The 13579-nt window shown below is 40.2% G+C and overlaps 1 long non-coding RNA gene across 1 annotated transcript; it reads right to left on the bottom strand.

Moving 5' to 3' along the window:
- Positions 1 to 3520: 3520 nt before the first annotated feature.
- LOC112648477 (uncharacterized) lies at positions 3521 to 9562 on the bottom strand. The gene is made up of 5 exons (XR_003129076.3): positions 9455 to 9562; positions 8605 to 8786; positions 6514 to 6768; positions 4209 to 4341; positions 3521 to 4089 (listed from the first exon to the last, which is right to left on the bottom strand). It is a non-coding gene; the product is annotated as an uncharacterized LOC112648477 (long non-coding RNA).
- Between the last annotated feature and the right edge of the window lie 4017 nt (positions 9563 to 13579).

Below are 13579 nucleotides of genomic sequence, written 5' to 3' on the forward strand. Positions count from 1 at the left end.
ATAACAACATTGAGAAATCACCATGAAAATAAGTAAATCTCACTAGTAACAAGAAAACAGTTTGTATAACCACTTAAAATATTTTTTAAATAAATATATCATTGTTCTGACACACATCGACCGAGAGAGATTAAATGCATTTAAATATAAACACATTTAATAAAATTTAATGGAATTCACAACGAAAACTGAAGAATGTATTTCATGACAGTGAAAGGCTGAAAGGATTTTTGTATTGATGTATTAGAGCAAAAAAACTATTTCAAACAAATTAGTTCATAGCTTTCCAATTATAAGAGAGTTAACAAATATTTATGGAATAATGGTATTTATTTGATATGTGTTATTCAAGTTAAGATTTATCATCATTATCAACTCTTTTTTTTTAATTTTTTTTATTTATTTATGATAGTCACAGAGATAGAGAGAGAGAGAGAGAGGCAGAGACACAGGCAGAGGGAGAAGCAGGCTCCATGCACCGGGAGCCCGACGTGGGATTCGATCCCGGGTCTCCAGGATCGCGCCCTGGGCCAAAGGCAGGCGCCAAACTGCTGCGCCACCCAGGGATCCCCATTATCAACTCTTGAAGCTTATTTAACAAAAGACATTTTATCAAAGGTGCTCAGATATATTAATTGTAAATAAAGCATTGGCTCTCCGATAAATATGTAATTAGCCCTTCCACCCTTGTTAAACATGTATACTATATTTTTCACCTGAAAAGTTGGAATGACTTAAAACTCTCCATGTAATTACGTAATTAGGTGTTTTCTTTAAATGAGGATCATGGGGCAGCCTAGGTGGCTCAGCGGTTTAGTGCCACCTTCAGCCAGGGCGTGTTCCTGGAGACCGGGGATCGAGTCCCAAGTCAGGCTCCCTGCGTGGAGCCTGCTTCTTCCTCTGCCTGTGTCTCTGACTCTCTCTCTCTCTGTGTCTTCCATGAATAAATAAATAAGAATCTTAAAAAAATAAAATAAACAAATAAATGAGGATCATGTGCTCAAACAAAAAATGTCTGTTTTATCATGCCAATATATAATCAAGCCGTAGACATTCCAGTAAAAATGTTCAGGCCAAAACTCACAGTAAATATACTGAAAACACACAGAAGATGGCATTTAGGTTTTAGGCTAATAAGAATTTGGTAAACACTATATCAACTAACTTTACTAGCAAAAGACTCACCTAATATTGCATAAATCCTAAGGATTATATAGTTGGTAATGAAATAAAAATAAGCCTCAAAAGTGTAAAAAAATCAGATCAACCTAAAACATTTAAATTTATTATAGATTTGGGTCTAACTTTTGAAATTATATCCTAATCAACATTAAAGTAGTCATTCTCTTGATTTCAATCTAAAGTTATGGAATTACTCTTATGCATTAAGGACTGAATTATTCACAATATTTTTGTATGAGTGGATTTCATAATATTACAGCCAGAGATTTCTTTGTGGATAAAAATTTACTTATGCTACCATTCATCCTCTTTTCAAAAAACATTTACCTTTGACTTAAAATTATTGATGGATACAAGTTTCATTAATTTTGCAAGAACTAAACCAAAAAGCAACTCCGGGTTTTTAAATTTATCTTTTTAAAAATCAGGTCAAGTGTTTACTCTTATAAGCCGCAAAAAGAATGACTGAACCTTCAGAATTAAAATCTATTGTATATGTCCTATTGAGAAATCCATTTGTTTTCATAAAGAGTAGAAACAGAGCACCAGGCTAACAATAGGTATCTCTTGCACCAAACCACAGACAATCCATATGCTGTTGTCTTCCCTGGTTTAAATATGTTCCATGTTCTTTTTCCCCTAAACTCATTTGGCTTGAGTTGTTGATCAAAGAAAGTTATGCATGAGAGACCATTCTGTTCAGGAATGAGGGTCTGTCGTGCCCTGAAACATCCCTATGATTTATAATATATGAACTCCGTGTGAAAGAGGTAAATAAATTAAGGCAATCTGAAAACAGAGGGAAAACATGCTGTGTATACAATTTATTGGTCACACAATGGGTATTATATTCTAATCCAATTTTAATTTCTAAAAATGCTTGGATGGCATGAGCAGAAACTGTCCTAAATATAACACACACATACACACATGTCAAATATGATAAGATCATGCTGGAAAAATAACTTTTCTGCTTGTGTACCTTTTAAAAATGAATTTAATTCTTTCAGGTTCTTGTTGGTGTAGTTAGGTAGCTTATCCTTTGTTAATACTTTTCAGTTTTGCTTTTATTCCTGCAAGCAATTTGCAGTTTTATCAATAACTTGAAGCCAAAATATTCTCTCTGCTAAACTAGGAAAAGTTTAAACCACCCCAGTGAAAAGCAAAGAGAGAGATAAAAAGAGATGTCTGTTCAGTTCAGGCTGTTATTGTGCATCAGATTAAAAGAACGGGCCATTTCCCTCCTTTGCAGAAAAAAGAAAGATGATGTGCTGAGCAGAAGGCAATAGAAATTACTGGGATAATTCCGTGGGTCCTCCTAAATTAGGATTATATAATGACTTACAGTTTGTTTCCTGAAAAATTTTGAATGAGAAGTCAGATCAACTCCATGTCACAAGCAAATGGCAGTTTATTTCAAGCCATATAACAATATATTATTTGGGGGCTGCCCATAATTTAAGGTAACTTTGTACATTCTTCCTCTCCATCACTATGGAAAATCACATCAATTTGGGGTAGTAATATTAAAAAATCTTTAGAGATGCTTGTCTTGCACACATTGTTAAAGTAGAAAATTGTCCTAGGGATCCCTGGGTGGCACAGCGGTTTGGCGCCTGCCTTTGGCCCAGGGCACGATCCTGGAGACCCAGGATCGAATCCCACATCGGGCTCCCGGTGCATGGAGCCTGCTTCTCCCTCTGCCTGTGTCTCTGCGCCTCTCTCTCTTTCTCTCTGTGACTATCATAAATAAATAAAAATTAAAAAAAAAAAAAGAAAAAGAAAATTGTCCTAAAAACTTAAATCCTCAATCATTCTCATGAGTTGGCTCACCTTTTCCCAAATAGAATCTGAAAGAGTTAATTAAAGAATATAATCAAGCTAATAATAATAATAATAATTAATAATAAACAGTTGAAAAAAGCTGTTTGAAGAGAAAATGAGATAGAGAAATAAGGAAATTGGTATCATGAGTAATACACACTGTTGTGAAGCATGTATGTTCATATACAGTTTCCAGAACCACATTGGGAATTTGAATTCTGAGCTTCCTGGCATCCAAAGCAAAGCTACGGCAGCTAACATCTACCCAGCCATGCAGCAGGATTGATCTTCCAGGGACTAAGAAAAATTCCTTCCCTGAATCTCCGTAGAAGGGCCCCCAGGTACATGGTAACGTCTTGCACTTTTTGGTATAATGCCAAGTTCCACTCGGTGAAAGGACTCTTCCTAAGGGCAAGTTCATGTCATCCCGCTTGTAGCTTTCTAAGAAGGTAGATGGATTCAAGGATGAATTGTTTTTGTTTTGTTTTTAAGATTTTATTTATTTATTATCAGAGACACAGAGGAGAGAGAGAGAGGCAGAGACCCAGGCAGAGGGAGAAGCAGGCTCCATGCGGGGAGCCCGACGTGGGACTCGATCCCGGGTCTCCAGGATCCCGCCCTGGGCAGAAGGCAGGTGCTAAACCGCTGAGCCCCCCAGGGATCCCTCAAGGATGAATTTTTAACTACCATGAATTAATAGACTGCACAGCCTTTAGGCAAGCCACACAACATCACAACTAAACTTCTTAAGAATGGAACAGAGTCAGCTCAAGGGTTTTTTGGTTTTGTTTCGTTTTGTTTCCAAGCTGACACCTGAATGCAGGCATTCCCTTTGCCAATTAAGAGGAAATCCATAGGCTTTGATGGTCATCCAAAGAGAGGGCCGGATTTTCGGCATCTTCTTTTAAAAAATTCAGGCTCCTGACCCAGATATGGGGAAGAAATGGCCACTCAATTTCCACAGGTACCATCTGGCCTAACTGGAGCAATTCTTGGCGATTTGCATGATGCATCCCTGGCTGCGACATTACAACTGGCTGTGGGTACCCACATGCAAAGGACACCACGTCAGGTAACTTAAATCTGCAGATATGAGAAACAAAAATATGGTATTTTTAATGGTCTTTTCTGACCTCTCAGCACTTGAGATTTTTCCTCTCGTGCCCACAAGGCATTTGAGCCTTGCCTACTACAGCACTTACTACACAGTATGATAAGCGCCTGTTCACTCGTCTGTCTGCATCCCAGACCGGAACTCTGTGGGCCTTATTCACCTGCGTGTGTCCCCAGGGCTTTGTCCCAGTGCCTGGCTCACCGTGGGTGCCCCTTAAGTATCTGCCAAATGAATGAATAAATATCTCTTAAGTTAATGACAAAGATTAGAGTGAAATCATGTGAAGATGCATGACACAGAGTAGGCATTAAATAAATATTTCTTTTCATCAGGTTTTCAGCAAAGGAAACTCAGGCGATTTTCCAACAAAAAAAAGTTCTCTAAAGAGTCTATGGGAAGGAGAGGCAGGGTTGCCATCAAACATCTCTCCCATTTCACTATGTTTTGCTTAAAGGTCATCATTCCAGTATCATATACAGTTTTAGGTTTAGACCTTGGTTTCCAAACCTGGCTCAGCCAACAATCAGCAAAGAACTTAACTGCCAAAGTCTGCATTTTGTCAACTGTAAAATGTGAATAATATAGATACCTACTTATTTGAGTGGTTACCTGGGAAATTAGTGAGATAATGCATTTACAGTGCTTGGCACACAGCGTGTCCTAAGTGAATATTTATCATCATTGTCTCTGTTCCTAATTGGCACAACAGCCACTACTTCTGTGGTCTTTCAGGCTGGTCCTTCTCTCTCCATCAGCCCCCGTACCATAGCAATTCCATCACGAGTGCAGAGATAGTCCAAAGATCTAACCCATAGTTCCCAGAGGTGGGAGCTTGTATGTTTAGGAGGCGGGGTGGCGAAGGCTGAAGAGATGAAAATGTCTGGGCTTCTACTCATAAAGACAGGGTAAGAGCAAGCAAAAGATACAAGAATTACAAAAAGGATAGCTCCAGTGAATTTCCTCGACACATCGGAGCCTCCCACAGCCTCATTTTGGACTTTATTCTTTGCCCCCTCCTTTAAGAATACACAAAGAATGAAAACCCTCTTGTTTTTCCTAAAAACCACACACCCACACGCAAGTGGTATTTCTATACCCAATCAATGCCATGGATTTATTCAACCTTTTTTTCGTTTCAAGAAGAAAGAATATACGTTAGAACATAGCATTTGCAGTACTTAAAATTCTGGCTTGAATAATGGATTTCAAGTCTAGTATTTTCAGAAATATATCGATTCCACAGAGCAAGGTACACTGAACCATCTGATCCCTGTTGCATCCATCTCCTATCAGCTATGAAATCCGTCTCAGAGAGCGGCAACACAATATTTCCGAATGAAACAGCATGTTCTGGGGCCTACGCTGGATGCAGAGCCTGGAGGGCCGCTATGCTCACCACTGTACCACCAACTCCAGCCAGATGAATTCATCCTCAGGTTTAAAAGACGGAGTCCAAGTCCCCAGGAGTATAGGGCAGGTACCATGCACGTACTTGAGGACGAGAGCAGTGCCTCATAGGATCCAGCACCATGCGTGCCACGGAATTGGTCCTCCCCATCTATTTGGTATTTAACTCAACTGGTAATGAGGGACAAATGGACCTAAAAAACTGGAAATACATGGAGGCATCAAGTCCAAACTCCTCGTTTGCCGCATGAGGAAGCTAAAATTTTTTTTTAGATGTCTTACCTGAGATCATGTTGTTAGGGAAGGCAGTCTTGTGCATACGTTCTTTCAACCCCCACTCAGTGGAATAAAAATGGACCTTACACCTGGAACACTTTCTCACCAAGTGATAGAGTCCTCCTAGCCTGTGCTGGGCTCATCATCCTGTGTAAGAAAGTCTTTCTCTGTCTCAAACTCAACGCGTGCTCCTTTATTCTACCTAAGTGTGTGCCTCTTATGGCATCTGGCCAACCCCACTGCTGTATTTCCTAGTGAGGGGGTGAGGTGCTTTTGCTGCAGCACAGGAGGGATGTGAGCGGGCCAACTGCCTTACATTGGCTGCTGGGAGGGACCCAGTGGTCATGGGCAATCAACGCCGACTACTGATGTTGCTCTGTCTCTTCTCTCTGTGAATAAAGTATTGTTCTTTCTAGTGCTTGACTGCACTGTATTTTCCTTGGCAATGGTGATTCCAAGGTATAGTGAGCAGAAGTGCTCAGACTTCTACTTTGGATAACAGACAACAGATGCCACTTGCTCCACACACATAACTCATTGGTTTGCAGATTCTGATATGCTAGGTAGCGCCCTGTGGCCCTTTCCTCCTGGTATTCATGCCTCTGTGTAGTCTCTTCCTTACTAGTACGGGCTGGACCCAGTAACTTGTTTCTAACTCATAAAATACTGAGATCTGTTTGCAAAAAGACTCTGGCTTCTGTTTTACTCACCTTGCTCTCGCTGTCTTGTTCTCTCACTTGACTCTGATAGAAGCCAACTGGATGTTGTGAGTTCCCAATGGAGAGATCTACATGGCAACAGCCGGAGAGAACAGCCAGGGAGAAACTGAAGCCCTCAGTTCAACAATTAATGAGGAATTGAATCTTGCTAACAACACAGGAGTGATGGTAGAAGCAGATCGTCCCTAAGTCAGGACTTCAGATGAGACCACTGCCCGGGTCAGCACTTCGATGACAGCTATGGGACTACAAGAATGAGAAGCCAGGTAAGATATGTGTGGACTCCTGACTGGAAGAAATGATGAAATCATAAATGTTTATTCCTTTAAGTCAGTAAGTTTTGGAGGAATTTATGCCACCACCGATGACTAAAACATCAGGATTAGGAGTGGACCTGAAGGTTTTTCTGCTTCAACGTAGACAAATTTGCTGATAATGTTTAGAAAAACTATCTTCTGAGCATTATTTTTCCCAGTTACTTCTATTTTCCTGCCTATTTTCCATTTATTTTAAAACTTCCTCTTTATGAAGTCAATCTGTCTGTTTTACTACCAAGAGAGTTTTTTATTTCTTTTACTTCTGTTGGCAAAGTTCAGGACCGGTCCTGTACTCTCAATTATAGACAACGGAAGCAAGGCACAGCAGGCCAAAATGTGTATCCAGGGACTATTTTGTTAGATACATATCAGATATATCTAGCTTAGGACTCCAGAAAGACTCAAACAAGCTGAAAAACAAGAAATAGAAAAGATCTAACAGTTCGCCCATCAGGTATATGTCCCCTTCCTCATTTCCCATTGAAGCTGTGCTCTTCCCTATGTTTTCAACAGATCTCACATTTAGTTTGGTAGTTTGAGGCTTCCAGGTAGGGGTTCTGGGTTCCCTCTCATCGGTTTGGTATCTAAACCTGGGCAAGTCCTTAGCTTTGCTGTAACTCTTTTTTCCTTCTCACAGGTAAAAATAATATACCTTGGGAGAAAATTTAGAAATCTTTGGAGAAAAATGATTGCTGAAAAATATCTGTTCAGTCATCCTGCTAATTACATTATTATATTATATTAGTACAGAAAATGTGTGCATTCATGTCATTGCACTACTATGGTTATAGTCATAATTAATTGCAGTATCTATTGACAGCCCCTACTAAATTTTTTGACAGGTGAGAAGCTTCTTTTCCCTCTATAGTGTTCTATATACCATTTACTCCATTTTAACCCAAAGTGCATAGAAGCTGATCTTACCACTGGCAATAATATACCCATAAATTACATTAGTTAAGAGTTAGTATCTGTAATCATGATACACTTTTGACCAAGTTAGCCTAACAAAAAAAAAATATATTAGCATATTATTTTAGTATTAATAAATAATAGTTGTTTTTAAATAAATAAATAAATAAATAAATAATATGACTAAATAAAAATATAAATAAATAAATAAATAAATAATAGTTGGTTTTAGAATACTTATTGTTCGGATAATTCCCAAGTGACCCACTCGCTGCATTTATTAATTTTTTTTGAAAAGTAAAGATGCATGTGATAAATTAAGTTTATTGCTGTAAAAGGATATAAGAATAGATTTTAACTTGACTTTAAATACTTCGAAAAAGCAATCCTTGAAAGAGATCGCCTCAGTTCATATAACCCATGTATTAAACTACAATATATCTGATTACATGGAATGTAATCACAATGCAATTTTGTTTTCTCTTCCCTCGCCCCTTCAGAATGTATTCAGTGGAAATAGTTTTTTCTTTATTCTTATTCATGACTCTCCTGGTTCATTTTGAGAAACAGAACATCCTACAATCACAAGTCAAAAGCACAGTTGTGATTAAGTCACAAGTGTCCAGGCTCTGGTGATAATGATAACATCATACTTGTTATAAAGGAAAACTTTCCCCTTTCCAGAATCCTAGATGTGGGTTTGGGTCCTACTGTGAGCCCGCCATTACCATAGAGGAAGGACCTATGATCCTTCCCTCTTTCCTTCTACTTCATTTCTACTAGAAGTTGTTCCTGACCCAGCCGGGGGCCGACAAAGGGGAAGAAGCAATAAGGGGAAGCAGGATGTTCTGACCTGACTGGGATTGTTAGAAGCTGCCTGGTGCGCCCTGGGCTGCAGGTGTCCAAGCCGACTTTCTCTCACATGTTCCTCTGAGTCTCTCACAAAGTGATCCTTCTGACTGGCTGCTCCTGACATTCACTCTGTCTCCTCCCTGCTGGAGTCCCACACGGGGAAGTCCCTTTAGGTGGGATCCCCTGCAAAAGGAACTAACAATCAGATTAAGAGCTCCCCATCTACTCCCTGATATTCTCTCAGATTTAACCTGCTACTGGAAGGTCATTTATGGACTCCCAGAACAGCCCTCAAGTCTGTGGTCACAGGTCCTTACCAAGAGTCGGGCACCACTGTGCCCCATGACTGCAAACACCCGTCTCCCACTCCCCAAGTGGCCCCTGGCAGTCCCCTCGCTCAGCTTGGTAAGCAGAGGGAAATGTCTTCTACTTTCCCCTTTATCAGAAGACCTCAGAGCTCACTTCCCTCTGAACAAGGTCTCTTCATAAAATCTTCATCAGCCAAAACCTTTTTTTATTTTTAAAGATTTTACTTATTTATTCACGAGAGACCCAGAGAGAGAGAGATGCAGAGACACAGGCAGAGGGAGAAGCAGGCTCCCTGCAGGGAGCCCAATGTGGGACTCGATCCCAGGACCCCGGGATCACGACCTGAGCTGAAGGCAGATGCTCAACCACTGAGCCACCCAGGCGTCCCTCAACCAAAACCTTTTTATTCCCCTGGAATGGATGTGGGCCAAGAGCTGTGAAGCCATTTTTAACTCCGTTCCTTAGAAGAAGTTGTCTACTCAGTTTGAAAAGTCGTATCAATTGTAACTTGCTTCCTCATCAAAATTCCCAACTTAACATACCCAATAGAACGAGCTGAACTCTAATGAAAAAGTCGAGTGGTAAGTAGATCCATGATTCTATAAAACTCAGATGTTCTCATGTGTCCTTGGACATTGAAAGCTGCTCTACTGAGAACACACACATTGAAAAAGACATAAGGTTAGTACATACTTCTTTGAGCCGATTACAGGATAAACATAAAAATGCCCCCTTCTGACACTTTAGATACCAAGGTTCGGCCTAGGTCAAAATCTTATGGCTAAGTTATAAATTCCAGGGAAGCATTATTCTTGAAGCATTGACACAGCTTAAAAGGGAGCTGCTGAGCCCGGCAGTGGGAAAATAAGGAACACATCCCAAGTCGCGCAAGAGCAAACTGTGAAATGTATCTAACAAGGGATTTTTAAAACTATAATGAATGTTTCCTAGGCATCATATGTTGGCAGATGCATTGCTTAAAAAAAAATAATAATACATCACTCAGGACACCATTTTAAGGCGATTTAAGTAATTGCATATGGGCTCTTGAGCGTTCCCATTATCTGCTGCTGCATAATAAAGCACCTCAAAACTCAGTGGTTTAGATCAGAAGCATTCATTTCATCCCAGCTCTGTAATCGAGGCTGGGCTCAGGTAGGTGGCTCTTCTGGTCTAAACGGTGGTCACGCACGCGGCTGTAGTCATCCAGGGTTGACTGCAACTGGAAACACAAGATGGCTTCATTCACAGGTCTGTCACCTTGACTAGGATGACTGGAACCACTGGGAACATCCTGGATCCCCGAAGCAGAGTGACCAGAATTCCTTGTGTGGCAACCTAGGGTTCCAAGAGAATATCGCTGGAAGCCACCAGGTCTCTGAAGGCCTCCACACAGAACTGGCACATCCTTACTTTTACGGCATTCTACTAGTGGATATAAGTCATAATGCCAGCTCAGATCCCAGGGGATGGGAAATGGATTTTTCTTCTAGATGGAAAGAATGGCAAAGAATTTATAGCCATCTTTATTCACCACTTGAATTTTTGAAGAAAACAGCCGACTTTGTTATCTGTGCTAAATACTAGAGATGAATACTCTCTCTACAATGCTGGCCAACTGATGATCTCAGAAATCAATTTCAGCAACATTTATCAGTAAAAAGGAGAGAGACTTAATACAAACAGATGGTGATAGTGTGTGTGAGACCAAAGAAAAAAACTAAAACACATACATAGGGAATAGCTAACACTGGAGGAGGCACACGGTGCATTCCCCGCCACCACCAGCTCTGCTTTTCTTACACATCACCATCATCATCATCATCATCATCATCATCATCATCATCATCCATCCATCCTGAGCTCTGTCATCCTCCTAGCAATATCCCACTAAGTCCTTAATCTTTCATTGATCCTTCCTTCCATGCATCCATCCACTGCGCTAGATCTCAGGGATATAAAAATAAACAACGCTCAGTCAATTCCTTCCAAGAAACCCACAATTCTGTAATTACAACAAAATTTAGGAGTGATGGAACGGAGCCAAAGAGGGCTCTGCAGGGCTGTGGTGTTAGATTAGATTCCTAGAGTCCATAATCCAGTCTTCTGAGAGATGATCAGGAGTCTATCGGGCACATAAAACACGTACAAAGTCAGGGCGTCAAGAAAAAATTTTAGTGCTCAGAAAACTGAGAGTAGTCCAGTGTGAAGGGAGGACGTAGGATATATAAGGAATAAAGTGATGCTAAAGCTAGAGATGTAAGCAGGATTTCATATGTCTTTCTAGGAGACCGTATTTTAACCCGGGTAAGTAGGGAGTCACTGGACAGAAGCAGCCCCTCCAAGCATCTGAGCCGTTGAGGTCATTTTCTTTCTTCTTCTTGAGCACCACCAGTTCTAGTGTCTCCCCCTCAGGGAATAACAGCACAGACAGATAATATAAGAAGTGGTTCTCGATGCCTTCAGATGTCATTTAACTATCTCTCTTGAAAATCTTTCCTTCTCAGTTTCAGGTAATGGGGACACTATGGCTATTTATGCACAAGTGGCCTAGTGTGTGGGTTTTCCTGGAGGCAGTTGTTAGGATTATTAATGTCCCACGTAGAACTGGAATCAGAGCAATGGAGGCAGAAAAAGTGAAAGAAGCAGATAAAATAGAAGGAAAGGGAAATGTGACATGCCTTAATGCCAAAGGCATAAAAATCAATTCCTTTGTTCTGCTCAGTGAAATACAGAGACAGTGGTTTAACACCCCAGCAGAACAAACACAATGTGTGTAGTCAGAGTTAGTCGAGGGGTAATCAGGGAGGGTAGTTCATAAAGATGAAACTGTAATTTACATTAATTACCATAAGCCACATCCGTTGTCTACCAACTACATTAAGAGACAAGAGCCGTAGGTATAGTGACAAATGAAGTAAACTCGATTCTCCTGCTCCCTTGGTGCTTCCCATTATTCTCCCAATTGGTGTTTGAAGGAAACCTTGAAATTCATTGTCAAGACCTGATTTCCTAACAAAGTGAGAGGTAAGGAATGGCACTATCCCTGGGGAACTGAAGAATTAACAAAAGCTCCTCCCAACCTTGGGTTGGCTGAGATGCTGTTAGGACTTACACATTGTCACTACATGGGTTTTTTTCCTTTGTCTGGAAGAGGAGGCAGTGACTTGATGAGGAGGGGAGAAGGTCAAGAAAACTATTGTTGGAGGCTGGTACCGAATAAGGCTGAGGGCTAGGGCTTCTCTTCTGTCCTCTACAGGAAAGAACACTCTCTCTGAGCGTCACTGTGGACTTAAACCTAAAGTATACCATGACAAGATGAATGGGGTCATTAGGGGTATATCTAGCACACGCTATTCAGTGGAAAGTAAATACTGTAAAGTTCCTCAGTCCATGAAGTCTACAATTCTTCCCACTTCAAAGAGAATTTAGCATCTAGTTTCAGTTTATTCTCTGTTTAGAACTCAGTCCCTAATTCAGGTACGGCTCATTGCCAAGACCTGGTTGCCCGGTGATTAAAGGTTGACTTTGGGGTAATGGTTCTAGAAAGCATCTTCCATTTCAAACTGTTCAAACTGCAGGACCCTCAAAATTGGAGGCTCATTTGTGATGCTTTTTAGACATAGGTCTTGGGGATATTCGTTTGTTGGGAGCTTGAAGTGTATGGCATCAATCAGTGGAAAGTATTGAAGGACAGAGATGATCCCAGGTCTCTCAGGATCTTGATATCTAAATCAACATTGAGACTTCGCGGTCCCCTCAGAATTCTTCAGGATTCTCAAGTGCAGGCTTCTCACCTCCTTCAATTTATCCCACACTGCTAGGATGTAGTCAGAGAGACATGTGGCTGCTTCCCCACCAGGCATTCAATACGAATAATCTATTCCTTTTGGAAAGTTTGGGAACACAATGAGAATTTAATGACTCTGCTAAAATCAATTAAAATAAGACTATCCTAAGACATTTTATAAGATTTTCATTTCTACTCCCAAACTCTTTAATCTAGCTAATTTAGTATAGGACTCTACGCTGGAAGCCAAACTTGTAATTTGGAAATAAGATGTTTTTTTCAATGAAAAGTCCCCCTTCTCAGCCCCCCCTTTTGTATTACAGCCAAATGCAACATGCTGTTTTAAGATTCTCTGGATTATAAACATTTATGTCCAATCCTCTTTTAAAATTATTTTCTTTTCCAAACGTTAAGAGGCTAGACCTATTAAAAAGTTTAAAATTTCCTAAGTCTTAGTTTAGGAGGAAGAATGAAAATGGTTTCTACTATTCAACCTTTTGCATGTACAAACTCAAAGTTCTGTTTTTACAGAAGAACCCTTTTCCAAATTTATTTCCAGCTACTTTTGTTTTCCTTGAGGGACCTTTGAAACACTATATTGCTACTTTTCATGTTTTTTATTTGCCCTGTGGAACAATAAAAGCTCAAAGGTTCATAAATATGCATTCTGTAAATGTATTATGCTGACAAAGTGTTGCTCAGATAGCTGTGTTTGCCTTTGGGGAATGAATAAGTTTACAGCATGCTTAAAGAGAGAAAAGAAAAAAGGAGAACAGAGGAAATGGAAAGAGGAGGAAGAGAGAAAACTGGAGATAAACAAAAAGGAGGAGAAAGCAATGGGGGAGGGGGAATTAAAGAGCCACAACAACAAGTGAGG

This window comes from Canis lupus, chromosome 7, assembly GCF_003254725.2.
Source record: "Canis lupus dingo isolate Sandy chromosome 7, ASM325472v2, whole genome shotgun sequence".
Classification (NCBI taxonomy): Eukaryota; Metazoa; Chordata; class Mammalia; order Carnivora; family Canidae; genus Canis; species Canis lupus.